Source organism: Sardina pilchardus, chromosome 6 (genome assembly GCF_963854185.1).
Source record: "Sardina pilchardus chromosome 6, fSarPil1.1, whole genome shotgun sequence".
NCBI classification, from domain to species: domain Eukaryota; kingdom Metazoa; phylum Chordata; class Actinopteri; order Clupeiformes; family Clupeidae; genus Sardina; species Sardina pilchardus.
Genome location: NC_084999.1, coordinates 25,142,679 through 25,170,142, shown reverse-complemented (window position 1 = coordinate 25,170,142; position 27,464 = coordinate 25,142,679). Strand labels below are relative to the sequence as shown.

The following is a 27,464-nucleotide window of genomic DNA, read 5'->3' as shown; positions in this document are numbered from 1 at the left end:
TACCATAACATCTCTGCATGTACTGTACTGTATGTGTGAAGTACTTGACTCCACTAGTGCCAACTGTGCTCTACTACAGAGGTTGAAAAGAAAATAAGACGCACTCTTGACTATCAGACATGGCATCTTGCACAGCACAGTCTCTTTCCACACACCCCAAAAATGAGGACATGCAAACCTGATACTGGAGTAATTCCTCAAAAGCGTCACTCCACCAAAGTCAAACTGCAAAGTGTGTGGATTCAACATAGTAACCAAATATTCACAGAAGCCTATAGCACTCTCTCACTGGTTGGGTAAGGAGAGGCAATGAGGACCTCTTAAAACATGTCCTTTATCTATTTATGACATAAGCTGTGATTCTAGCTGTATGTATTTGGACAAAGGCGTCTGCCAAATAGCATAACCATGACCATAACCATAACCATGTATTGCACTTTATTTGGAAACCCATTTGATGATGTGGAGATATAATAATAGAATAATAATAATAATGATGATGATGATCATGATGATGAAATAATTGGTTCATAGAGCTCCAGGAGTGGTTCATTCATAACTAGTGAACAGGAAATGTCCACCTGATCAAAAGCCTCTCTGTACTTAGAGACTGTGTGTGTCTGTGTGTGTGTGTGTGTGTGTGTGTGTGTGTGTGTGTGTGTGTGTGTGTGTGTGTGTGTGTGTCGTGTGTGTCGTGTGGTGTGTCAGGTGTATGAGTGGTGTGTGTTTATGAGTGTGTCTGTGTGTGGCTTTGAAATGTCTTTTGTTTGACATAATCTGACTCGTCATCTCTGCGTTAAAAGCAAGGGCAAAGGCCCTTCAGTATGAAAGGAGCTGTCAGCTGCCGAACAGAACAGCTGTAATGCAATGAAATCATGAAAAGGTGAAATAAGTAAAATAGTTGCATCACCTACACTGTAGGCCTTTGTGCACCCTCACTTAAACACAGAATACACACTTTAATACACTCGCATACACTTTCTTCTGGGGAAAATCTTTCAAATCCACATTTGACTATTATTTTCAAGACAAGGATTGTGTTCTTTTGTCCCTCATCAATCTAGACACAGTGCTCTACAATCGCAAAGAACAAAATGACAAAAACAAAACACATTAGTCTTGCTAAAGAACTCAGATGCTTCACTTAGTACTATGTTCAAGCATCTTGAGCAGAAATAACAGGCTCAACTCTTCTTGGGAATGACAAGCTGTATTGCACATAAGCTTTGCACAGCTTTCTTTCTGAAGATTCTTCTCAGTAGAATCTTTTTGAACTCCACCAGATTGGATGGGGAGTGTTGCTGCACAGCCATTTTGGTCTCTCTCTCTCTCTCTCTCTCTCTCTCTCTCTCTCTCTCTCTCGTGGGTCTGGAGTCTGGATGGGGAAACTGCAGGCGATATACGGTGTTTTCGCAAAGCCACTTTTTTTCCGCTTTCTTAGCAGCTCGCCTCAGGCCACTGTTTTGCTGAAACGGACAGCTTGGCCATAGCCCTGAGATCTGGAGCACTCAGGAAAAGCTTTTCATGAGGTGATGTTTCAGAGCCTAGGAGGCAGTGTTTTAGTCCACTGCTGCTGGACATGGTAGTCACATTTTTTCAATCTCCGTCTCATCAGACCAGGGTATTTGGCTTGTCATGGTCTAAAGGTGGTTCAGATGTTTTTTTTTTAGGGGGGCAAGCTCCCATTGGGTTGACATGTGCTTTTATAGAGTGAGGCAAGCGTTCTGCCTGGCAACTTACTCCTTTTGTATGGTTTGTCCATCTCCACAGGCCCTTCATCCCAGATCACTCAAGGAGTCGCCCACACCACAACAAAATTGTTTGAACATGCCATTTTCTCCACAGAAATCTTTTTCACACAAAAATTGCCCATTACACAGAGACCTGACCTCAAACTCAAGAACAGTCTGTGGAATGTGCAGGAGAAGACTGTACACGGTTTGGCTTTCCGTTTAAGATCTGGGGCGAAAAAATGAATGCAACTCTTGACTGAAATAAATGTTGCATAAGGTTGTCAAAACAATGCCAAGGTAAATGGGCGCTGTGATCGAGGCTAAAGGTGGTCCAATGACATTTTGAGGGTTTCTTTGTTTTTTTGCTTTTTTGGGCTAAGCAGTGTACACATCAACTGTGAGATAGATGTGGTGCCAATTGTTTTGCTGCCGAAACACAGTAAATATTAGAAAATCCACTGCTTCCGCTACCCCCAGCGCAAGGATCTGAGTATTTATGTAAATGTGATATTTCAGTCTTTTACTTGTACCAAATAAGATAAAATAAAATAAACACTCCAAAATATAAGTCCATTTTAACCCTTAGATGCATAGGCTACCAATACCTACACTCTTCCATGAGTGGGGTCAAAAATGACCCCAATTAGAATGCATGCGTTTTTTGCTGTAAACTCAAATAATGTCTCTCATTTTGGTTAAAGATGATGATTTTTATTATATATTTGTCTAAAATGTTTTTATTTCATGTTGGACATATTGATGCATCACTTTTTATTAACATTTTATTACAAAACAGCTTTTAGATAGGCAAAAAAGGTAAACATCCTAAAATGATCTCAACATAGGTGAATAAGGTAAAATTTTTAACTTAGAGATATCTTCATGAAACTTTACCAGTTGAATACTCACATAAATACGAGAAAGAAACGTATTGCAAGTTTTCTGTATTTATGTTTAAATATGCTAATTAGATCATGTCTAATTAAATATGCGCTAATTTGCATATATGTTTTGATGCGAAGAGTATGACCATTGGAAAAAGCCAGGTTGAAAATATTTTTTTTGTAGTGTTAATATATCACATGAAAAAACATTTACAGAGGTGATTATGAATATCTTCTTTTGTTATCCAGTAAATCAGAAGGTACTGCCAATTGGCTTAAAAAAATTGATTTTTGCCCTATTTTTAGGCATAAAAAGTCATACAAATCAGGCCAAGAACGCTATATCAACAAATCCCTCTGTAAATATCGCTTGGTGAATTCTGCTTCACAATTATAGGAAGAGCGGACATCGAAGGATCAAAAAGCGACGTCGCTATGAACACTTGGCCGCCACATTATATGATGATACTTAGATTTATGTTGTTGTGTAAAAATAGCCTTCAGGATGGTGAAACTGCTGACATGAGATGTGATAATCAACAGTAAATGTATACTTGACTGCCACAGTTGATAAAAATCAAAAGATCCTAGGGTTAACTTTTGAAATTCCATAAAAAATGCTTGGGGTCATTTTTGACCCCACCTATGCGGATCGGTGGTACTGATACAAAACATTAAATTACTTTAAAAATATAACAGTTAGACACAAATCCAAATGGCCTCATGTCAAAGACAACCTATTTGAGGAATACATAGAAGGTTAAATGAAAAAAAATTAAAATGAAGAAGATACTGCAAGAAAACAACCTCTGGGGTCATTTTTGACCCCACTTATGCATCTAAGGGTTAAGATGAGTCATTCATAATGAAATAGAAAACTTAAAAAGGGTCTAAAGGCAACAATACACTACAGGCATATGCACACAACAAACAGTTAAACACACACACACACACACACACACACACACACACAAACACACACACAGATGAGGGACATGAAGCTGTCTCTGTGGAGGCGAGCAGACAGCAGCTGGGCAGGCTGGATTCCTCTCCTACTCAGCTACGCCCCAGCTCCTTCCCTTCATCACACCAACGGCTTAATTGGCCATGGAAACGGCAGACATGTTGGTCCCCGCACCAATTTAACAAGCACCTTCAAACCGCACGGGCGGCAGGGCTCTGTCTGCGACTCCTGAGAGAAGGGACACTTCCGCAGTCAGAGGCAGACACCGGTAGAAAAATGTGGAAGACAAAAAAACAGATGAAAGAGGTGAAAAAAAGTGTAAAAGTGTGAAAAGGACATGAACGGGGATGACATGACGAGATTTGAACAGCAGGCGAAGTCTAAAGAGGAATAATGTCTGGCAGGCATCCTCGCTGGACTACTGGGGACACCAAAGGACACCTCTGGTTCACCTTCACTTCAAAATAAAACTCCTGGTGCTCTTCAAGCTGGTGCTCTCCTTTCCCATGTCCCTACAAGCTGAAACAATCGCTGAAGACACAGAAATGTGGGCTCTTGTCTGTTGCGAGGGCCTTGTTAAAATGGGTGTTCAAATCCAATAGAAGGAGACTGAAGAAACATTATGAGGCATGAAACACCAGGCGGAAATTCTTTTTTCAGAGCAGCTCATTTAAAGTCAGGAAGGAGGTTTTGTGGAAATTCATCACGCCAGAAAAATGAAAGTGTCAAAGCAATGAAAGGACCGAACAGGAAAAAAAAGCCATCTCTTTAATGTCATTCATTATTTTGTTGTCCATCAACATCCTGTCAATATTGTCAGCATTCAGATGAAAAGACAAGCAACTCCAAATCACTATCTGAAACGCGTGTCACGGTTTATTTGGGTAATTATGTGACCCAACGTTGTTGTTCATTGTTGTTTTACAGGAATATTTGGCATGTTCTTTATGGAAGGAATGATTTTGATTTTGCCTGATGAAGACCTAGTAGGGTCGAAGCGTTGCATTTTTTCATTATACGGAAGCAATTTATCAGTGTTGCGGACATTACATTCCTTCCTAAGTTACTCTCCATTTGTCCTGCACCTGCAAGGTGGGATGTGCACACAGCTACTCTTCTTGAATGTTCTTTATGAATTATCTTGTGAACTTGAGACTGTAGACCTGCAGATGCTGAAGTGTCTAAGACTATAGAGGAGAAGAGATGCTCTGGATTGCAGTCGGTACTGTAGACATTAGTGTCTCTCTCAGAGCAACACTAGGACAAGATGCACGAACACAGCGAGAGAATATGATGAAAGGACTCAGTCATCGTGCAATGTCTAATCCCCTTTGCATGTGACTGCAAATGAGCAAATGCTTTTATCGCCAAGATGCGTGATCTGAACGACGGGGTGGGGGCAAGGTGTGTGTGTGTGAGTGTGTGTGTGTGTGTGTGTGTCTGTCTGTCTGTGTGTGTGTGTGTGTGTCTGTGAGTGTGTGTGTGTGTGTGTGTGTGTGTGTGTGTGTGTGTGTGTGTAGACAGGCGTGTGCACCAGGTGAGCATCAATAACACTCCGCAGCCGGTGCGTCCCCGTGTCCTCTGGGCAGTGCGGAGGGGAATACACAACGCGGTCACATGACCTTCCGCTGCTCCCCCCGGGCCGACACGAGGGGAAGGGACCTTGATGATTTCATTTGTGTGAGAGGGACCGAGGAGCGGCTCCTCTGAGCACTCGTTTGATTGGATTGTCAATGGCGGATGAGGACAAGACAAACAGATTTCTTTTGGAAGGAGAGACGGAAGGAACGAAGGAAAGGGAGGAAGGATGGAAGGAAAGATGGAGGGGAGGAGAGGAGAAAGCCAGGGGGTTGGCATGCATACAAAATGTGGTATGGTATTCGCCAGGGGGTTGGCATGTATACTGAGCGCGGTGTGGCATTCGCCAGGAGGCTGTTCTAGCGCATTCCGAGCGTGACTTGGTGGTTCACCGGGAAGCTGCTCATTATTGCGTCGACTCTCTGCTTCATCAAGGCTGGTGAATTGCTCTTTTTGCGTCATTGCCTTGACGGTCTGGCGAGATAATGAACGACAAACCATTGCAAAGTTTTGTGACTCAAGACTTAAAGTCTCCGTTTGGCTAGAACATGACCTGGCAAGAAAAGGACACTTTTAGATGCTCTGCTTGGATAGTACAAGTATGTCTGTGCATGCTGATGCTGAAGAAGGATCCATTGCCCTCTTTGTGCTTATTCTCTTTTACCAGTTAAGAAATTAAATAGCTCAGTATCTAGTCTCTTGTCTCAAGTTAGCCTGCAGGCCACAGACAAACTTATCTTCAGCACACAGTAGAAAAGCTGCTTCTCCTCTTCGCCCTGTTCGGTGGCAGTTCCCTGGCCAAGCACACAGTTCATTCCCAAAAGAAATGAAAAACAACAACTGTTGGTTAAATAACAAAGCCCTGGGCCATGCAGGGCGCTCATCAACACGCTCGACAGAGAAGCGCCTCTACACACCGTCCTGAGCTGCCACCTGCCCTGATGGATGCCCAGCTGAAGAACGGGCTCCAACGCCAAGCTTCAAGACAAATGGAGGGTTATTTGGCAAATTTCAGAGCAGCTGCATTCACTTTGTTTGTGTGTGTGTGTGTGTGTGTGTGTGTGTGTGTGTGTGCGTCTGTGTGTGCGTCTGTGTGTGTGAGCGTGAGAGTGTGTGTGTGTATTTGGAGCTGGAAGAGTGGAAGGTTGAGCCGAGAAGAGGTATAGGCAACAATTGTGCACCCCCCCCCCCCCCCCCCCCCGCCTCCCAAGGGAAAGAAAAATACATATTTCACCCTTAAAACAAAAAGATAAGAGCCGCTATCTCAAAAATTCTCGACATACAACCTCAATACCCTTTGAAGACGTAGAAATCAAATATTCATGCAGTGGAACGCGGGTCCAAGATCCATATCTCTACGTCCAAATAAAAACGAATGCTGAATCATAGAGCCGCCGCTTCCTCCTGCCGCGGACTCCTGGACTGCTCGGGTTTCAGTCCGGCCTCGAGGTTCTAGATTTATACCAATAGTTCACGGCAGTCTGCAAACGGAGTTACTGCATACAGGCTGCTGAGCATGTACTGTACACTTCACCTATATGGAATAAGTCCATGAATATTAGAAAAATAGTGTTTTGTGATACATTATGTTCATTTGGTTTTATCTTTGCAATGTTTTATAGCAAGTGTATTTTGGCAAACTGTTCCTTTTGCTCAAAAAACAAATCACTTCACATAACATTCCATAACAATTTAGATTATCATTATTTATTCCTGAATGTATTATGAAGCATTCATGTAATCTTTTATGAATGTTCTCCAAAAGTTACCTCAAGCTATTGTTATTACAGCATTTCAGATGTATTATTTAGTATGATAACACATAATGCATTTTTTTTTCTTACCTCTCTTTTTCTCTATTCAAAATAGAGGGTAAATCAACATAATGTAATGTATGTATTTTGTATTTTCAATTATTTCTAGATTGGAGTCCATTGTATTGAATGATAGAGTATTCTGGATTATTTTTAGGCTCTGCATTTGTTGGTTGATTGGTTTATTCACCGTAAATGTTACAATGGCAAAAGGGTGGGGGGGGGGGGGGGCACATAATGTGCTGAGGTTGATTGTAATGGCTGGCTGTGACAGAGCTCCAGGGCTCAGAGGGGCCAACCCTCCCTTGGGCATTCATGGCTTTCTGGCTGCAGGTAGAGATGATGGCAGATGGACAACTGGACGTCCAGGATAGGCCCTTCTGGTTGTCCCCCTCAGCCACATATGCTTCACCCAGCAGACAACACTTCCTGGGGACAACCTGCCTGCAGTCTCACACAGGCTCTCTCCACACATCCCAAAGCCCAACCAGGGGAGGGGGGAGACAGATAGTCATATAGAGAAGTGTGCACACACACACACACACAAACACACACACACGCACACGCACACGCACACGCACACGCACACGCATACGCACACACACACACACACACACACACACACATACACACACACACACACACACACACCTCTCTCTTTCTCCCGCTCTCTCACACACACACACACACACACACACCTGGCCTGTTGGGAGGTGTCCAAATCCTGAAAGGTAAAAGTGCTGGCAGCCTTCTTTTCAAAATAGTTCCAATCATCTCTGAGCATGTGCAGAAGCTGCCCATGTTCCCACAATGAGCGTGTGCAGACAATACAAATGGTCCCTTTACTGTATATTTCTTTAACATCCACCTGCAAAGTCTGAGGTCCTCACCAAGCATGTGGGGTGATTCCTAATTAGGAATGACCGCCACTTTCTTTAGGTTACAAGATATTGTAGATATAACAATGGTCTAACAAAAATTGATGCAGCTGGCAATGCATTCCAAGGATATGGGTTTCATGTGCAAACACATGCGCGAACACACACACACACACACACACACACACACACACACACACACACACACACACACACACACACACACACAGACAAACACACACACACACACACACACACACATGGAAGCCATGGAATTGGCACCAAATATCTTGCATAAAAAATACACTATTCTATTTGATCTATTTCAACTTTGTATCAGGCCTCACATAATGATCATATTCAATTTAACCCCTAGGCATCTCTGTTTTCATCTAGTAAATTGTATTCATATAACATTTTCATATAGGACATGATATTGTACATGAATTGTATTTATACAAATTATCATTTCATATAGGAAATAAATAATGATCTTTGCTTTTGATGAAGCCGTATGTACTGCTTTTAAAACATGTAATTGACTATTTAAGAATGTGTTATAAAATCCTTATCTACTGTAGGTACCATGAGCTTAAGTCATGATGAAGGTAACACCATTTGAATCTCTTTCAATCAGTGTGAATAAATTGTCGCTACAGTACATGGAAACGGAGCCCACTCTCACACCTCCCACCACAGACATATAGGCTACGCAATGTACAGGCATGCCTCTAAATGCTTATGTACCGACACATAACTCAGCACAGCGCAAGCTAGGGTATTAGAACACACACACACACACACACACACACACACACACACAAACACACAAACATGGACGACACACACACACACACACACACACACACACACACACACACACAAACACACACAAACACACAAACATGGACGACACACACACACACACACACACACACAAACACACAAACATGGACACACACACACGCGCACACACACACACACACACACACACACACACACACACACACACACACACACACACACACACACACACACACACACACAGTATACTAGGTGATGGTCTTCCCACAAGCTCCTACATTCACATGTGCACAAGTGTTGGTCTGTCAGTGTGTCTCAGTGGTGTGGGTGACATGGGTTTGAAGAGGCGTGGTGAAGACCTCTGACGCCACGGAGCAGATGGCTGTGTCTGCTGTCAATCTCACTCGCATCATTAGTCTTCAGTCATCAGCCATTAGATCACAGGAAGTTCCAGGAAATATTTGGGATTTTCATGAAATTCTTCATTTGAAAATGCACTGCAGTCGCAAAGTTGGCAGTTAGCCTATAGCCTAATGTGAATGATTAAAACAATACTGTTCCATAGTTCTTTTTTAATTAAATAAAAAACATTATCGTGATAGATTTTGAGTAATGAACATGCACCAATTACTCATTAAACTATTGTAGTCAGTCCGCAGCTCATCAATCCCTACATACTATTAGCTTACATCTCTATTCCACACATTCTCAAATTTCATTGTTTAAACCGAGGCACTTAGTTACACAGTTGGCATCACAGTAAACCTGTAACCCTAGTGGCCTAATCAATCCTAAAATGAATGTGGTGCCTAAGAATTCTACTCAAAAATATAATCCAGTTCGAGGTACAAAAAACTGAGACAGAACCCAGAAAGGTACAGTAGCCCTCTGAGGTAGCTGGTACTGCAGCTAAGCTACGCTAACTAACTTAACAAAAACAAGAACATTCAGATTAGCAGTGTTCCCAAAGCACCAATTTGGTTGACTAAAATCCTTTCTGTCCACACAGGAAGCAGAGGCTAATCCTGACCCTCAACGGGCTCAGTGACCACAACCTAGCAGTGGTAACAGCCAGATAAACCTGACTGCCAAAACCAGGACGGAGCATATGGCCAGTGGCAGACAGGGGGTGGTTGAGAAAGAGGCACACTTTCTTCTTGCATACATGTTTTCTGTTTTCTGTAAAAAAAAATAATAAAAAAAAAACAGTAGGGAGACCCGTTTCTGCTTTAGTAGTTAAATGTATCTCACTGTCATGACATGAAACATTTCAGCCCTTAATGTGTGTATACAGTTGAATATGCAGCATTCTGTTGGGGGAGGACAGGGTAAGATGAGCCAATGTTGACATTCTTAAGCTTTCTAATTCCTTTTCTTATGAGATGATTAGAATTTCTACAACCTTTTTTTGCTTGTGAAGTGACCTTGGGTGTCATGAAAGGCACTTTAAATACAATGTATTATTATTATTATTATTATTATTATTATTATTATTATTATCATTACAATCACCTCAGAGGAAATCACTCTATTGATGCCCCACTCCTTCCATAAGACTATTGTCCTCCCTCCCCTCCTCATTCTGTCCTTCATCCTTATATGCTGTTCTAAAGTAAACTTTGGCACTCTGGTGCCCTTGTCAATACTTCCTGGAACAAATAAAGTTAGAGAGCAGAACCAGGAACTGATTTCATTAGAGGCTGCCATTTGTGAGTGATTAAAGGCTGTCTTCACTCTGTGCAACACTGAGCACAAAGTTCTCAGAGGTTAATAACCAGCAACAATCAATTACTTAACTATTCACTTATAATCAATGGTGCACCCAAATAAAGGGAAAAACAGTGAGCAAAAGGACTAAACTGCATTTTCTTTCACGTTGCCGTAGAGATTTGCAAGGCGTCTCCTAACTACTCATTATCGTTGTGTTTACACCTTTTCTGTCTGCTACTGACACACACTGTTACACACAGTGTAAATGGCCAAAAAAGTAAGTGCAGAGCTTTGTTCTTCTGCCAAGAGAGAAGAACACTCCAGAGAGAACACCTTGAACAGTTGCAACACTGTCTGATATGGTATCCGCAAGCTTTCTGTCTGCAAATCCTCTCATTGGATAGCACAGCTATAGGAAGATCCCACAACTGCATGCAGTTTGCACCAAAACACTAATAAATACAGAGCAGCTAATAAGACCTCACAACCTGCTCACAGTGCACTTAGAAGGCTAATAAGACCTCAAAACCTGCTCACAGTGCACTTACAAGGCTAATAAGATCTCACAACCTGCTCACAGTGCACTTAGAAGTCATTCACACACATCTGTCCTGATTGACTGACCCTCCATCATGTCAACAGTATACCACACTTTTAAATAGTCACCTAAATGGACACTAACAAACTTCTCTGCACACAATTATGTCCACCAACAAAAGTAGTCTCTTCAGGTGTGTATTGAAGTATATTATTTGTATTGTGTGTGTGTGTGTGTGTGTGTGTGTGCGCGCGCACGTGTGCCCGGGTGTCTGTATGTGTGTGTGTGTGTGTGTGTGTGTGTGTGTGTGTGTGTGTGAAAACTGCATATGTGTAAGTTCTAAATGAAACATGTTCATGTCAATGAATAACAGAGACCATATTCTGTGTTGCATGGTGTCCTCCATGGCTGTTGTCCTCCATAAAGGCAATTTCATACCCCTGACAACATACGCTTACATTTGTGTGAAAATACAGTGGAAACTAAAATGACTTGATACTGCATTGTATAATGTAGATATAATGTTGATATCATGTCTTCCACTATTACAGTCTGAGCTGGCAGATATGCACTTCAAGATTGCCAAGACTAGCGTGGAGTTCATCTATCAACAGTTTTTTAATATCAAGTACCTGTGCTACTGACAGAAAAGATCAATCAATGGCTGGCAAGGTATTATCAGCAATAAAGGAATGACAAGAGTCCAGACACTCTCCTTACAGCTTTGGGTCAACATGAGGTGAAGGAAGCACTAGCATTTAAAATTCCAGGTCTTCACACTCACTTCAGCTAAAAGCCCATCTGCCGCCTCTACCGCCCAGCCCAGCCCTCCCCCTGGACCCATGCCACATCCTCGAGGATGGGGAGCAGATCTCCCTCACGCCCGCACAGGCCACTTGGAGGACTCGACAGCCAAGTGTGGTTCCGTGTTCCAGTCTACAGTACGCCACCCCTACAGGCCCCCGCCTCTGTGTCAGACGAGGGACATTTCTTCCCCCCCGTCTGCACGGAGTTCTGAATCTTCGGCCCAGCTGATTGTTTTAATTACAGCCGAGCACGCTGTCCGGCAATTATGCACAGATCAGCGGCTCCCCACCTTGCCATCAGCGCTGCAGGGACCTGCCATCTTGCCGTGTATCAAGACCCTCCAGACCTTACTTCTCTGACTGGCACACAATGGTGCTCAATTACCCTCCCCGATTCCGAGTCACTTACTTATGCAATCAGGTAATTACAACCCAATCTCACTCCGGCGCTCACTCTTGACATAATCTCAGGATTGGCAGGAAAATTATTTTTAATGATGTGCCCTCCTTTTTTTTCTTCTTCGATATGTGATGATTGTTATTTTAATTACTGTTTCACTGTGGCGGCCTTCTTCAGCAATCTCATCAAGAGTATGCATAATTGAGAACAGAACCTTTAACCTAAATGCGTATTGATCTGTTTCAATTCAGTCCTTCTAATACTAAGAATCCTTTCGTTAATATTAGATTTTTTTTTCCCCTCCATGGAGATAGAGAATTCTATTAGATCCACTTCAGCTACAAAAAAGGCCCTTTCTCTACCTTAAGGTCCAAGAGAACAGGATGTCTACCACGAATAGTTGTCCACCTTACCTGTAATTTCCTGTTAAAGGATTAATAAAATGATCTATCTATCTATCTATCTATCTATCTACACACAGTAGCAGATGAGTATGGATCAGACAGCTCACTGAGCACTTTAACGACACGCAACATCAGCAGAATCAGTATCTCTTAACTAGCGCATTTTGGTGCGTTTGGTAGCTTCAGTCCCAGAGCATCCCAGGATTCATTGTTGATATCTGATGTACAGTATAGCCTAACTCCGCCAATGTGCTGTACTTTGTACAGTGTGCACAATAGAGAATAGAGGTCAAGTATGATTTTATAACATGTAGCTTATATAACAGGTAAGGACACGATTGTGTGGTTAAAGTGCAGTAAAGGCCGTGTAAAAACTTTCTTATTCATAAGAGACTTTCTTGATTTCTTCAAGAGAGAAAAAAAGAGTGCTCAGCTGTCAAGGTAATCAAATGTTATGACAGAAAAACCCGGGCCACTTTCCCATCAGTCAGAATGTATATGGGCAGAACTAACATTTACAGTTTTTCAAATTTGTTTTGTAGCCTTACACTCCTTTCTCAAAACTGTAAACACAAACCCCAAATCTCAAACTACATCCACAAAACCTCTAACAACCTCTACTGGAAACTACAGGCATTTACACAGTACCGTAAATGAGAAGTAGACTTTTCGTAACAGTCTACAGTCTACAATACACTCACTGATAGTTTCTGTCCATTGATGATATACTGTATGAACATGCACTGTTCAGCAACCTGTTTACACTCTAACCTAGCTATGTTGCTTGTTGCTTGTGATCAATTTTGAGTGCTCAACATATTCCACCTGTGCTTTCTTCTTGTTTACCTTTTGCCACTTGTGGTTTACCATTATGCCATTATGCATCACAGGTATATCACAGAGTAAAATGTGTTTTCTTGCATGAGAATGTGTTTAGAGTTTGCAAAGAAAGAGTCTATGAGATTTGCAAATGTGAAAAATGTTCATGGTTTTGCCAAAAGAGTGATTAGCGATGTAGTGATATAACAAACCCCTGAGCATCTATATTCTTGCACATTTGTTTTTATAATGACACCCTGTTTGTCAGTGCAAACCTCTACTCATGTTCCCTCTCCCCTAGCCTGAACCGGAACATTCTGTTAGCTGTGGGAGATGTGTTAGCTAGGTGTAAGGTGTGCTAGCTGTGCATGCATGTTGTTCTCTCTGTGAGGTGTGAGGAATGTTAGCTGTGTTTAAGGTGTGTGTAAGCAGTGTGAGGAGGTTGTTTTGGCTGTGTGAGAGCATTGAGATGACTGTGTGAGGACCGAGAGTGTGTGAGCATTATGTCAGGTATGTGTGAGTGGTGTGACAGTGTTAGCTGTGTGACTGAGTGATTTGAGAATGTGCAGTGTGAGGTCTGTGTGAAAGAGTTGTGTTAGCTGCGTGAGTGATTTGTGAATGTGTGTTAGATATGATGTCTGTTGTTAAGTGACTGAGGCCTCAGCATCAAAAAGCTAAGCTTCGTTGTTTTGAATATAATATGGCTGAAACCTTGGTCTGCTACATTATGTCATGCAAAACCCAAACGTTAACCAACACTCTGGCCCTAGCCTACTAGGGAGTAAGACCTACTGTAGCTGTGTGATTGAAATGTGTCTGTCAGCTTGGCATATAGGGTGACCAGACGTCCCCGTTTGGCTGGCAGAGCTCCAGTGCAAGGTCAATTACCTGTGTGTGGTTCTCACTGCCCAGTATAGCTGTATCTCCGACGGGTCTCCTGGACAGCACAAGCGTCGGTTGTTTGTTGAGTTCAGTCTTTTTTAGTGATATTCCAAATAAACGAAAATGGAAGTCCACGTTTTCCTCGCTCACTGGGTAAATTGTCTGAAGGAAAAAAAAAACAGGATGTCATTCTCTTTGCAAAGGCCTTAAACTAATGATAAGCCTGGGAGTCAGGACAGGTGTTCATTTAATAAATTAGCCACAGGTAGTGACATCACTGAAGCCCCGTACATCAGTGCTTTCCCTATACAGTGCCGTGCCTAACATCTGCCTGAGAGTATATTGTGTTATCTGTGTGAGTGATGCGTGGATGTTGGCTTATGTTGAACAGTTTATGTTTATGTTGGCTGAGTGAACAGTGTGTGTGTGTGTGTGTGTGTGTGTATTCTCTAGCTGTGTGAGCGGTATGAGTATAGTGTTGGCTGTGTGAGCGGTGTGCGAAAGTTCTGTTAGGTCAGGTGTGTGAAAGTTGCGTTAGCTGTGTGAGTGGTGTGTGAAAGTTGTGTTAGGTGTGTGAAAGTTGCGTTAGCTGTGTGAGTGGTGTGTGAATGCTGAGTGAGGGCTGTGTGTGTGTGAGAGTGTGTGTGTGTGGCGAGGACAGCTAAGACGGGAGAGCTAGAGAGGCACTGAAGTGGGCAGCTCTAAGAGACCACACACACACACACACACACACACACACACACACACACGCACACACACACACACACACACACATAGCTAGAAAGGCACTGAAGTGGGCAGCTCTAAGAGATGTGAGTCATGCAGCCACCCACACACCCACACATGCAGCCAGCATATGACTGAAAGAAAGAGTACGTAAGAAAGGAAGACATTGACAGCATTGACAGCTCGGGAAAGGGTGAAATAAAGAATTCAAATCAAAACAACTGAGGCAACAAACAAGACCAAACAAGAAAGAAACGGATGAATAGGAAGCTGGTTGCATGTACAAATGCTGGTTGGTAGTGGAAATCGCCACCATGTATACATCATAAACAGCATGTAATACCTATGTGCACCAAGTACAGTACATTGAACACTGATTATACGGCTCTTCACAATGCAGGTAGAACGCTCCATTGACATGAATGGGATTTCCCAAAGTTCTACCGGTCATTATTTTCTGATAGAGGACCAGTGCGAGCATTGAGAATAGCATAATGGCTGAAACGTCTGCTGACCCTCAGTGAAATCTTCTTCAGCAAAGACTTTGTCTACTATTTGTTCAGAGTGCGAATCTTCCTGCCTATTTCTGATGTCTTTTGGTTTGACGCACCTGTTTAAAAAAGACTTTCATCTAGAGTGCAACAGTACCCCACCTTCTCCGGACTGTCAATGGCAACGGAGTTTGAGCTTCTAATTCAGGTCTTTCATTGAAAGTGAAAGACAGCTAGTAAGATGTTGCCAAGCAACATCTGAAACAGTCAAGTTCTATCTGTGTAGCGAACTATTTATTTTGTTAGCGGAAGCCATGAAACAGCAGCTAATTGCAATTGCAAATTGCAATTTCAAAAGAGACTTTGTGGTAAGTTTATTTTCTTGTTTTGGCAAGTAGCCATATAATAAGGGGGATAATGTACAGAACGCTGGTCATTATTGGGAAAATAAGTACCTTCAGGGCGAAACAAGACTCCTCCACTTCGCGTCAGGGTCCAGTTCGCCCTGTCGGTACTTATCTTCCCGATAATGACCTGCGTTCTACATTATCCCTTACACAGCATGCAATAGGCTATGTGCACCATGTACAGTATACATTATAAACACACAGCATACAATACCTATGTGCATTATACTGGACTCAGTATCATTACCAGCACTCAATACAAAGCACACTAAGGTCACTAAGATGATGAGCCTCCAAAGGAAGGGAGAACATCCAGGACCATTTAGTCTCCTCAGCAGGTGTCTTTGTGTGTATGGAGTCACTCTTCAGGCAGCAAACATTATGTCAACAATCACGGCACACAGCCCTGGCTCCCACACAGGAAAGGTAGGAATACATGATGTCACTGGGCAGGGTGGGATGAGGGCAATGATGAGTCACAACACAGAGATTGGTTGGCTAGGAGACAGGTACACACAAGCTGCTTGCCATGTTTGTGATTTAGGACTGAGATAGAGGAGGCCTCTTTACCCCCAAACACACACACACACACACACACACACACACACACACACACACACACACACACACACACACACACACACACACACACACACACACACACACACACACACACACACACACACACACACACACACACACACACACATACAAGTACAGACAATCAGAAGCACCCACATTGACAACACCAGGAATGTCGCATCATAATAAATCAGAAAAGCCACTGGCTGGAATATGTACTGTATCATTGTATGTCATTTCATATCTACCTTTTTCTGTTTTAGTACAATATAATTTTTGCCACTCAGAAGCACACACAAAAGCTACACACTAAGTAAGTCCTGCAGTGTTTGCTCTGAATGCATCCACAAGAACCACAATCACTGCTGCTTCCTGAATGGTGCTAATTGTTGCTAGCACAACAACTAGCAGAGACAATACAAGGAGAGGGGGAAATGAGGCATCCTCACTAGCATCCTCCCCTCCCCCCTTCTCCATCCTCCTCTCCCCGCCTCTCTCTCTCTCCTCCTCCTCCTCTCTCTCCTGCTCCTCCTGCCGCTTCTCGTTCTAATAACTGAGGAGACATGTCCATGCTAATCCTGCGAAACAGGGGAAGAAAAGGATTTCACGCACGTTACCTTCCTCTGGTGAGAGCGTGGTGCCCTAGCATTCAGATCAGTCGCAGCTGCTCGGCTAACAACATCACATGACCAAGGGCCACCTGCTCCTCTCTAGTCATGTGACAGGGTAGAAAGCCAAGGGATTCTGGGTGGTGTAGTTTTATGTGTGGTCTTATACTATATGTTGAGATGATGGCAATATTAAAGTATGATCAGTAAAGTCATTTTGTTTAGGGCAAAGTGTAATAATCATGAATACTAAAATGAAATAATAATAATAATAATAATAATAATAATAATAATAACAAATAGAAACAGAAACAGAAAACTGCTCTTACCTTCCTGTGTAACTGACCACTCAGGTTGGTTTTAGCACTCTTCATCCCAATGCTCAAGCAAGAGAGGAAGCCAGGTAAGACTGAACAGAAGACCAAATGTGTGCGTATTTACAGTATGTGTGTGTGTGTGTGTGTGTGTGTGTGCGTGTATTACATGTATTGTTATGGCTGTATTGTAATTATAATAATAACAATAATAATAACAATATTCAGAATAATAATGACAATAGTGATATTCATAATAATAATGATAATAATAATAATAATGTTATTATCATTAGTAGTAGTAGTAGTAGTAGTAGTAGTATTGTTTGTTTGTAGTGGTATTTGTTACAAATGTGTACATTCATTATTATACGTGAGACGAATGTAAGAAGAACAAGTGCAATGCTAATAGCACCGATGCTAATTTACCGTATACACATTTCAAAGCTCAATGTAACATCTCTGGCCTTTTGAAGAGAAGGATGATTGCAAGCACCTGTCGTCTGACCACAGCGGCAGGTAAGGTCCCTCACCGCTCCTCGTCTGACCACAGAGGCAGGTAAGGTCCCTCGTTCGCTCTCCACCGGTGAGAGGTATGGGAGTGGGCAGAGGCCACTGGAGTGAGCATCGTTAACCTGCCCTGACAGGTGTGTGAACCGCCCCATTACGGAGGGCAGGACATGCTGGGATGTCGGTCACTCTCAGCTGGGACTGTGTGTGTGTGTTTGTGTGTGTGTGTGTGTGTGTGTGTGTGTGTGTGTGTGTGTGTGTGTGTGTGTGTGTGTGTGTGTGTGTGTGTGTGTGTGTGTGTGTGTGTGTGTGTGTGTGTGTGTGACATGGGAGGGGTGTGTGAGTGTAGTGGTGGGCTAAGCTGAGGCAGAACAGCATGCAACAGCCTCCAGTGTGAATTATAGATGGCCTCCATCTGCTGACAGGGAGGAAGTCTGTCAGGCCGCCTCAGCATCAGCCATCCTCTCCTCTCTCTCCTCTCCTCTCCTCTTTACTCCCTGCTTTCCTTTCCTATCCCTTTCGCCTCTCCTCTCCTCTCTTCTCTGCTCCTCTCCCTCTCTGGTCAACATCTCTCCACTCCACTCCTCTTTTCTCTCCTCTCCTCTACTCTCCTCTTCCTTACTCTCCTCTCCTCTCCTCTTCCTTACTCTACTCTACTCTCATCTCCTCTTCTCTCCTCTGGTCTCTCCTCTTCTCTTCTCCTCTCCTTTTCCTCACTCTACTCTCATCTCCTTTTATCTCCTCTCCTCTTCTCTCCCCTTCTCTCCTCTGATCTCTTCTGGTCTCTCCTCCTCTCCTCCTCTTCTCTTCTCTCATCTCCTCCTCTCCTCTCCTCTCCTCCACTCCTCTGCTCTCCACTCCTCCTCTCCTCTCTGACCCCTGATTCACCCTGTTGCTCCTCCATGGCAGTCTGCACTCCCTGCCCTCCTTCCTGTCATAGCCAGTCTGTGAGCGGAGGAGATACTGAACCTGTCAGCTCAACCTCGGCTTCACCTGTGACTGTGAGTACAGTATGTGTGTGTGCGTGTGTGCGTGCGTGCGTGCGTGCGTGCGTGCGTGCGTGCGTGTTCTTGTGTTTGTCTGTGTCTGTATTTAGTGTGTGTGTGTGTGGGGGGGGTGTAGGGGCTATGATGAGAGAGACTGTGTGTGTGTGTGTGTGTGTGTGTGTGTGTGTGTGTGTGTGAGAGAGAGAGAGAGAGAGAGAGTGAGAGAGAGAGACTACAGGAGTGTGAAAGTGTGAGCTGTCTGTTGAAGAGCTGCTCTCTCGCTGAAGGGCACAACCTTCCTCCCACCTGTGTCCTCCCCTCCCCTCACTCTCACCTGTGCCCTCACCTGTGTCTTCTCCTCCCCTCACTCTCACCTGTCCTCTCCTCCCCACACCTGTTTCCTCACTTGTACCCTCACCTGTCCTCTCCTCTCCTCACCCTCACCTGTACCCTCACCTGTCCTCTCCTCTCCTCACCCTCACCTGTGTCCTCACTTGTGTCCTCTCCTCTCCTCCCCTCACTCTCACCTGTGTCCTTACCTGTGTCCTGACCTGTCTCCTAACCCGTGTCTAGAGGTTGCTCTCCACCCCCTTCTCTTGAGCACACACATTTACTGTTTGTGTATAATGTCATTTAGCAATGGTGTACAACGTGGGTGATGGGGCATCTTGTAATTACAGTAATACATGTATCTTATCATATCTCTGAGTTTGTGTTTTTACAAAAATGTATCAGCAAATATAGGCCGCGAGCTAGATAGGCCTACCGTGCACCCCCCCCACCTCCCAACAAAACCATACTTTTTTGAAAGGTCTGGGTGTGTAGAAAATGAATCTGAATGTTAACATTGAACATTTTGGGATGCACTACCTGTTTTAGCCCTATGAATAGGGAAACCCTAAAAACCGATTATAAGCGATTCTAACACATCAAGATGGTCCTATCAATCAGAACAGCTTTTAAGTGACCTATTACACATTCAAACTTCACATATGAAGACTTAGGTCAAATGTCTACCATGCTGCTTTTTGGTAGGTGTCTTAAATTAACATAGGCAAAGCCTTATATTGATATAATGAGCCCATTTCATGTATAGGCCACAAAGTAGATTCGACTACCATACACCGCCTACCCCCTTTTCTAACAAAATCATGCTTTTGTGAAAGGTTTGGATGTGTACAATATGAATATGAATGTTAACATTGAACATTTTGGGTTGCACTACCTGTTTTAGCCCTATGAATAGGGAAACCCTAAAAACCGATTATAAGCGATTCTAACACATCAAGATGGTCCTAGTCAATCAGAACAGCTTTTAAGTGACCTATTACACACTCAAACTTCACATATGAAGACTTAGGTCAAATATCTACCATGCTGCATATTGGTAGGTGTCTAAAATTAACATAGCTAAGGCCTTATATTGATATAGGGAGCTAATTTCATGTATAGGCCACAAAGTAGATACGACTACCATACACCGCCTACCCCCTTTTCTAACAAAATCATGCTTTTGTGAAAGGTTTGGATGTGTACAATATGAATATGAATGTTAACATTGAACATTTTGGGTTGCACTACCTGTTTTAGCCCTATGAATAGGGAAACCCTAAAAACCGATTATAAGCGATTCTAACACATCAAGATGGTCCTAGTCAATCAGAACAGCTTTTAAGTGACCTATTACACACTCAAACTTCACATATGAAGACTTAGGTCAAATATCTACCATGCTGCATATTGGTAGGTGTCTAAAATTAACATAGCTAAGGCCTTATATTGATATAGGGAGCTAATTTCATGTATAGGCCACAATACTGTAGATACGCCTACCATACACTCCCAATCCCTCTGCTTTGGGGTTGGGGGTGTATGGTAAGCACAAATGCACAATAACTTAATACAAGAGAACTATAAAGCATTCTCATTTCTCTCTCTCTCACACACACATACACACACACACACACACACACACACACACACACACACACAAATGCACTACAGCATGTACACAGACACTGTAACTACACTGAACAAACTTATAAAAGTAACACTTTTGTTTTATGCCCCCATTTATAATGAGCTGAACTCAAAGAGCTAAGACTTTATACACAAAAGGCCTATTTCACCCAAATATTGTTCATAAGTCTGTGCTAGTGAGCACTTCTTTTTTGCCAATATAATCCATCCACCTCATAGGTGTGGCCTATTAAGATGTCAGGTGTGCCTTAGGCTGGCAGGCTCACAATAAAAGATCACTCTAAAATGTGTAGATCCATAACACAGCACAATGCCACAGATGTTGCAAGCTTCAAGGGAGCCTACAGTTAGCTGCTCCCTCTGACTGCAGGAATGCTCATTTCTCTACCATAAGCCATCTCCAAAGGCATTTCAGAGAATTTGGTAGTACTGTATCCAACCAGCCTCACAACAACAGTAGACCATGTGTAACCACACCAGCCCAGGACCTCTACATCTAATATCTTCACCTCCAAGATCATCTGAGACCCACCACCCGAACAGCTGCTGCAACAATCGGTTCTGCACAAAGTGTCAGAAGCCGTGTCAGGGAAGCTCATCTGCTTGCTCGTCGTCCTTATTGGGGTCTCAACCTGACTGCAGTTTGTCATCGTAACTGACTGGAGTGGGCAAATGCTCACATTCGAAGGGGTCTGGCACTTTGGAGATGTGTTCTCTACACAGATGAATCCCGGTTTTCACTGTACAGGACTGATGGCAGACAGCATACGGCTTTATGGGATGGGCAGACATGTGTTATGGACAACGAACATAGGTGCATTTTATTGATGGCATCGATCCATAGCATCTCATCCACCACCATCACCTCATGTTGCAGCATGAATGATGATGCACAGCCCCATGTTGCAAGGATCTATAAACAATTCCTGGAAGCTGAAAACATCCCAGTTCTTGCATGGCCAGTATACTCACCAATCATGTCACCCCCATTGAGCATGTTTGGGATGCTCTGGGTCGGCATATACGACAGCATGCTCCAGGTCCTGCCAATATCCAGCAACTTAGCAAGAGGAGTTGAAGAGGAGTGGACCAACATTCCACAGGCCACAATCAACAACCTGATCAACTCTATGCGAAGGAATTATTGACATGCCTAGAACATCGGTGTCAAAAGGCAAAATCACTGTATGTGAAGACAATACAGTGAAACTGCATATTTTAGAGTGGCCTTTCATTGTAGCCAGGCTTAGGCACACCTGTGCAATAATCATGTTGTCTAATCAACATCTTTATATGCCACACCTGTGAGGTGGATGGATTATATTGGTAAAGAACAAGTGCTCACTAACACAGAGTTGTGAACAATATTTGGGAGAAATGTTGTGAAAGTGGTGTGTTTATAATTTTGTTCAGTGTAGTTATTGTGTGACTGTATGCATGCTGTATTGCACATTTTTGTGTGTGCATGCTGTATAGTTATTTTCCATGCTGTATGATAGTTCTTGTATAGTCATTGTGTGTGTATGTGCATGCTGGGTAGGAAATGGGCTCATGAAATCAACATAAGGGGCTGTATTACAACACTTCATGGTCACTTATTTAAAGTTTATTTAAATTTAGTAGGCTGTCCTGTCCACATTGGGAGTGTTTTCGTTATCAAATGGATAACGAATGGCACAACAAGGCATTCCTATGTTTCTTAATCAGTGATGGGTGTGTTTCGGGCAAAACATCCTTTAAACTAATGCGAGTGTCATCGGTCATTCCCTTTAAGAGCAAGCAGCGCAACTTAACGAACAGCGCCCGTATCATTGTTGATAATGCACTCTTAAAATAATAACCACTCGCCACTGATTTCTGACCAGGTTTCTCTTGGTCAGTAGTGCAATGCGTTTTAGTTAATGTAAGATAATGATTCTTAGATAATGTGCCAGACCCGTTCTTAAGTCATTAATTCCCACACCCCTTGGCACATTGCTCAATAAAAGAGAAGTGCATGGCGAAAAACTCTACGATAGGAATAAGCTTTGCGTTATTATTACACACTTTCTGCCAGGTTTTGCATCATGAATATAGGGCCCAAGGCCTTAACTATATTAAATGTAGTCACTTACCAAGAAGCAGTATAGGGTGTTCTTTCACCTAATTCATCATATGTGAAATTTGAGTGTGTAATGGATCATCTAAAAGCTGTTCTGATTGACTAGGACAACCTCTGTTAAAATCGTTTAAAATAGGTTTTTTTCCCCTATTCAGAGGGTGAAAACAAATAGTGCAACCCAAAATGTTCAATGTTAACATTCAGATTCATCACAGACTGAAACTTTTCTAAAAAGCAGGATTTTATTTGGAGAGGGGGGTGGGGGTGTATGTTAGGCGTATCTAGGTTGTGGCCTATACAATTAGCTCCCTATATCAATATAAGGCCTTAGCTATGTTAATTTAGACACCTACCAATATGCAGCATGGTAGATATTTGACTTAAGTCTTCATTATGTGAAGTTTGAGTGTGTAATAGGTCATCTAAAAGCTGTTCTGATTGACTAGGATAATCTCTGTGTTAAAATCGCTTGAAATCGTTTTTTAGGGTTTCCCTATTCACAGGGCTAAAACAGGTAGTACAACCCAAAATGTTCAATGTTAACATTAAGTTTCATATTTTACACATCCAAACCTTTAAAAAAAACATGGTTTTGTTAGAAAGGGGGTTTGGGGGGTGTATGGTAGTCGTATCTACTTTGTGGCCTATACATGAAATGGGCTCATTATATCAATAAGGATTTACCTATGTTAATTTAAGACACCTACCAATAATCAGCATGGTAGATATTTGACCTACGTCTTCATATGTGAAGTTTGAGTGTGTAATAGGTCACTTAAAAGCTGTTCTGATTGACTAGGACCATCTTGATGTGTTAGAATCGCTTATAATCGGTTTTTAGAGTTTCCCTATTCATAGGGCTAAAACAGGTAGTGCAACCCAAAATGTTCAATGTTAACATTCATATTCATATTTTACACATCCAAACCTTTCACAAAAGCATGATTTTGTTAGAAAAGGGGGTAGGCGGTGTATGGTAGTCGTATCTACTTTGTGGCCTATACATGAAATAGGCTCATTATATCAATATAAGGCTTTACCTATGTTAATTTAAGACACCTACCAATCAGCAGCATGGTAGACATTTGACCTAAGTCTTCATATGTGAAGTTTGAGTGTGTAATAGGTCACTTAAAAGCTGTTCTGATTGACTAGGACCATCTTGATGTGTTAGAATCGCTTATAATCGGTTTTTAGGGTTTCCCTATTCATAGGGCTAAAACAGGTAGTGCATCCCAAAATTTTCAATGTTAACATTCAGATTCATATTCTACACACCCAGACCTTTCAAAAAAGTATGGTTTTGTTGGGAGGTGGGGGGGGTGCACGGTAGGCCTATCTAGCTCGCGGCCTAATATGATCATCAGAACAACCTTGGCAAGTGTGATTTGGAGAAGAGGCCCATCATGTTGAATATGTTCTGATGTAACTGACACTGCAGTGGAGCCCGAGGGCAGAGCAGCGCAGGCAGGCAGGCAGCTGCAGCAGTAATGGCTGCTCGCGGCTCACCGGAGTGCCCTCCCCACAGAGCTGTCAGTTATGCTTCTCTCTTTGTTTTATCACACAGCTCTTGACCTCCGCGCGGAGAGGAGCCGAGAGCCGAGAGCCCAGTGCTGTGCTCGTACACACACACACACACACACACACACACACAGTACAACTGCAGCTTTGCTGGAGGTAAAATAGCTAATGTTTCCCCTGCGTTTGTCTGGCAGATATGTGAAAACATCCGAAACCTCTCCACCACCGTCTTCCAGCGTGAAAGGCCAAGTATGACTGGTCTGATTACAGTACGAGAGCGTGATGTGGCCTGCGTGGCTTTTCAAGTGTACATTTTAATTGGCGTTGTGACAACATGCCATGTCTGATGGAGGAGAGCAACAATCAGCGTGCAACAAGTTCACTTTAGGAGATCAAATGCCTTCTTGCTGTGAAACCCGCGTATTTGACATGACTGGAATACTGTAAATGCCACAACTCATTGTGCTGTCTTACCCTCCAAAGTAACTGTATAGTCTCTTTATACTGTCAGATGTTGCTACAGCACCAGCAGTAGTATATGACAGCAATGAGGAATGAACATGAATACTAAATGTATACTTGTACATATCGGTGAGTCTTTGTGTGTGTGCAAGCATGAGAGAGAGAGAGAGAGTGTGTGTGTGTGTGTGTGTGTGTGTGTGTGTGTGTGTGTGTGTGTGTGTGTGTGTGTGTGTGTGTGTGTGTGTGTGTGTGTGTGTGTGTGCATACATCTAAGTGTATTGTGTGTTTGTGGGCCTTACCTCTGGAACCATCTCTCACTTCTCCATCTCACTCTCGTACAGCATCAGACATTGGTGGCCTGTTGCCAGTACCATTGGAGATATTGTACAGTACAGTATCAGACATACAGCATCAGACATTGTTAGCCTGTTGTTAGTAGTACTATATGAGACACTCTTGTGCAGTATCAGCTATTATTAGCCCTTTTGTCAGTACCACTGGAGATACTCTCGTACAGCATCAGACGTTGTTAGCCTGTGGTCAGTACCACTGGAGATACTCTCGTAGCCCACAGCATTAGACATTGTTAGCCTGTTGTCAGTACCACTGGAGACACTCTCGTAGCCTACAGCATCAGACATTGTTAGCCTGTTGTCAGTACCACTGGAGATATGTCAGTACCACTGGAGATACTCTTGTACAGCATCAGACATTGTTATTCTGTTGTCAATAGCACTGGAGATACTGTACTCTCGTAGCCTACAGCATCAGACATGGTTAGTCTGTTGTCAATAGCACTTGCTGGTGTGGCCCCTAAAGCCACGGGGGAGAGAAATGAATATGCACGCGGCATAGGCCATTCATCTTCTCCAGCCTGCAGAGAAAAAAAAGATAAATAAACGGCAGCCAAGAAAATGTATATATTCTTACAAAGTATTGACTCTTTCCCAAAAACTCATCATAAATTCCCCAGAATACAAGCAACTGACTTGAAGAAGGGAAAATAAATGGAAAAGCATTAATTGTCCACTTTTGGATCAGCATCGGGAGTGGACTGCCAGACTTGCCAGACTCCTTGGGCGGTCGATATTTAGGGTGTCGGCCAAAAAACAAACAGAGAGGCTGGTGCGCAAAGCAATCAATCAAACAGCCCTTACTCAGACAGGTGCCCATACCCCAGACTCCACACCCAACCACACAACACAGATGTCTGCCGTCAAGGAAGGCTGAAAGTTATATATCAGCCTCCTTTGATCCGAGCAGCACCCAACCCCAAGTCTGTTCTGCTTTACAAAATGACTAACAAGCCAAGTGGGAGCTTCACATTTTGTGAACGCAGATAGCTAGCTGCTGAAACGCCGAAACTGAGCACTATCCTCAACGGAGTGAATAAAAAAAAAAAAAAAAGAGAGAAAAAAATTGTGAAACTTTGCAGCGACTCCAGAGGTGGTGCTTAACTGCTCCCAGAGGACCCGGCGCCCCTTCCGGGATCCCCATTTTTCGCTCAACACAAAGACGGGGTTATAAAACAGTCCCACCGGCAGAAATGGCTTTACCAATCCCCCCGCAGACTGCTGACGCCATCGGAAAGGGGCAAAAAAAATGGAGCGGGAGAACAGACGCAGATGGGCAGGCGGCGGCGGGGAGGACCAGGGGACAGAGGGGAGGAAAATTAGACGCCATTCATTTTGGCGAAGCCAGCAGCCAGCAGACAGCACCTCTCTTCTTTGGGCAGATTAAGCAGAGGCTGCGCTGCTGTGATTTAAATGGAGTTTGGACCAAAGGGTCTTCCAGAGATGAAGCGACCAAGAAGGTTAATGCTGAGGTCCAGTTTGCACAGACAGGCCTCACTGAGAGAGAGACAGAGGGGGGGGGGGGGGGGGGGGGTAGAGAGAGAGAGAGAGAATGATAGAAACAGAAAGAGAAAAAGGAGAGAAAGTAAGACAGACAGACAGCGAGGGAAAGAGTGATAGCAACAAAAACCACCAGTGTGAGGGAGAAAGAGAGAGAGGGAGAAAGGGAGAGAGAGAGAGAGAGGACCCCAGAACTGCGGCTCTGGGGGATATTGTTTCTGTGGGTGTTAGATAATGGATTAAGTCTAGCCAGCGGCCGGCACAGCTCCTCTCCAGGGAGATTAATGGGCCAGTGCAGCACACTGGAGTTCAGTGTGGGGTGGGAAATATGTTTTCAAACATTCTGAGTTGGGAAAAACTGCTCATGACCAACTGTACGCTATGCTGTGCTGAGTTAGTTTTTATGTGTGTGTGTGTGCACGTGTGAGCGCATGAACATTTGTGTGTCTCTGTGTTAAGTGAACAAATATAAAAAATTCTCTTGAATCATTGATGCCTGTTAAAAGTACTGCTAATAATAAATAACTTTAAAAGGCTTTCTCTCCGCGTCTATTCCCTACTTAACCCATATTCAAAGAGTTGCAACGCTCCTTGAGGCCCTGCAGGGAGAACGAAGGGGAAAAAACATGGGTAACACTTTATAATAATGGTACATGAATTCTCATGAACTAATGCATGAATTAATGCATGAATTACGCATTAGTTAATC

General features: G+C 43.1%; 1 protein-coding gene across 1 annotated transcript in view; it reads right to left on the bottom strand.

Annotated features, from left to right (window-relative positions):
• tsnare1 (T-SNARE Domain Containing 1) overlaps positions 1-17,114 on the bottom strand; it is a 148,844-nt gene extending 131,730 nt beyond the window's left edge. Inside the window, exons 1-2 of the mRNA XM_062537787.1 lie at positions 17,038-17,114; positions 14,221-14,376 (exon numbers count right to left, since the gene is read on the bottom strand). The gene's annotated coding sequence lies outside the window, so the exon portion shown is untranslated. The remainder of the gene's footprint in view (positions 1-14,220; positions 14,377-17,037) is intronic.
• Positions 17,115-27,464: the final 10,350 nt, after the last annotated feature.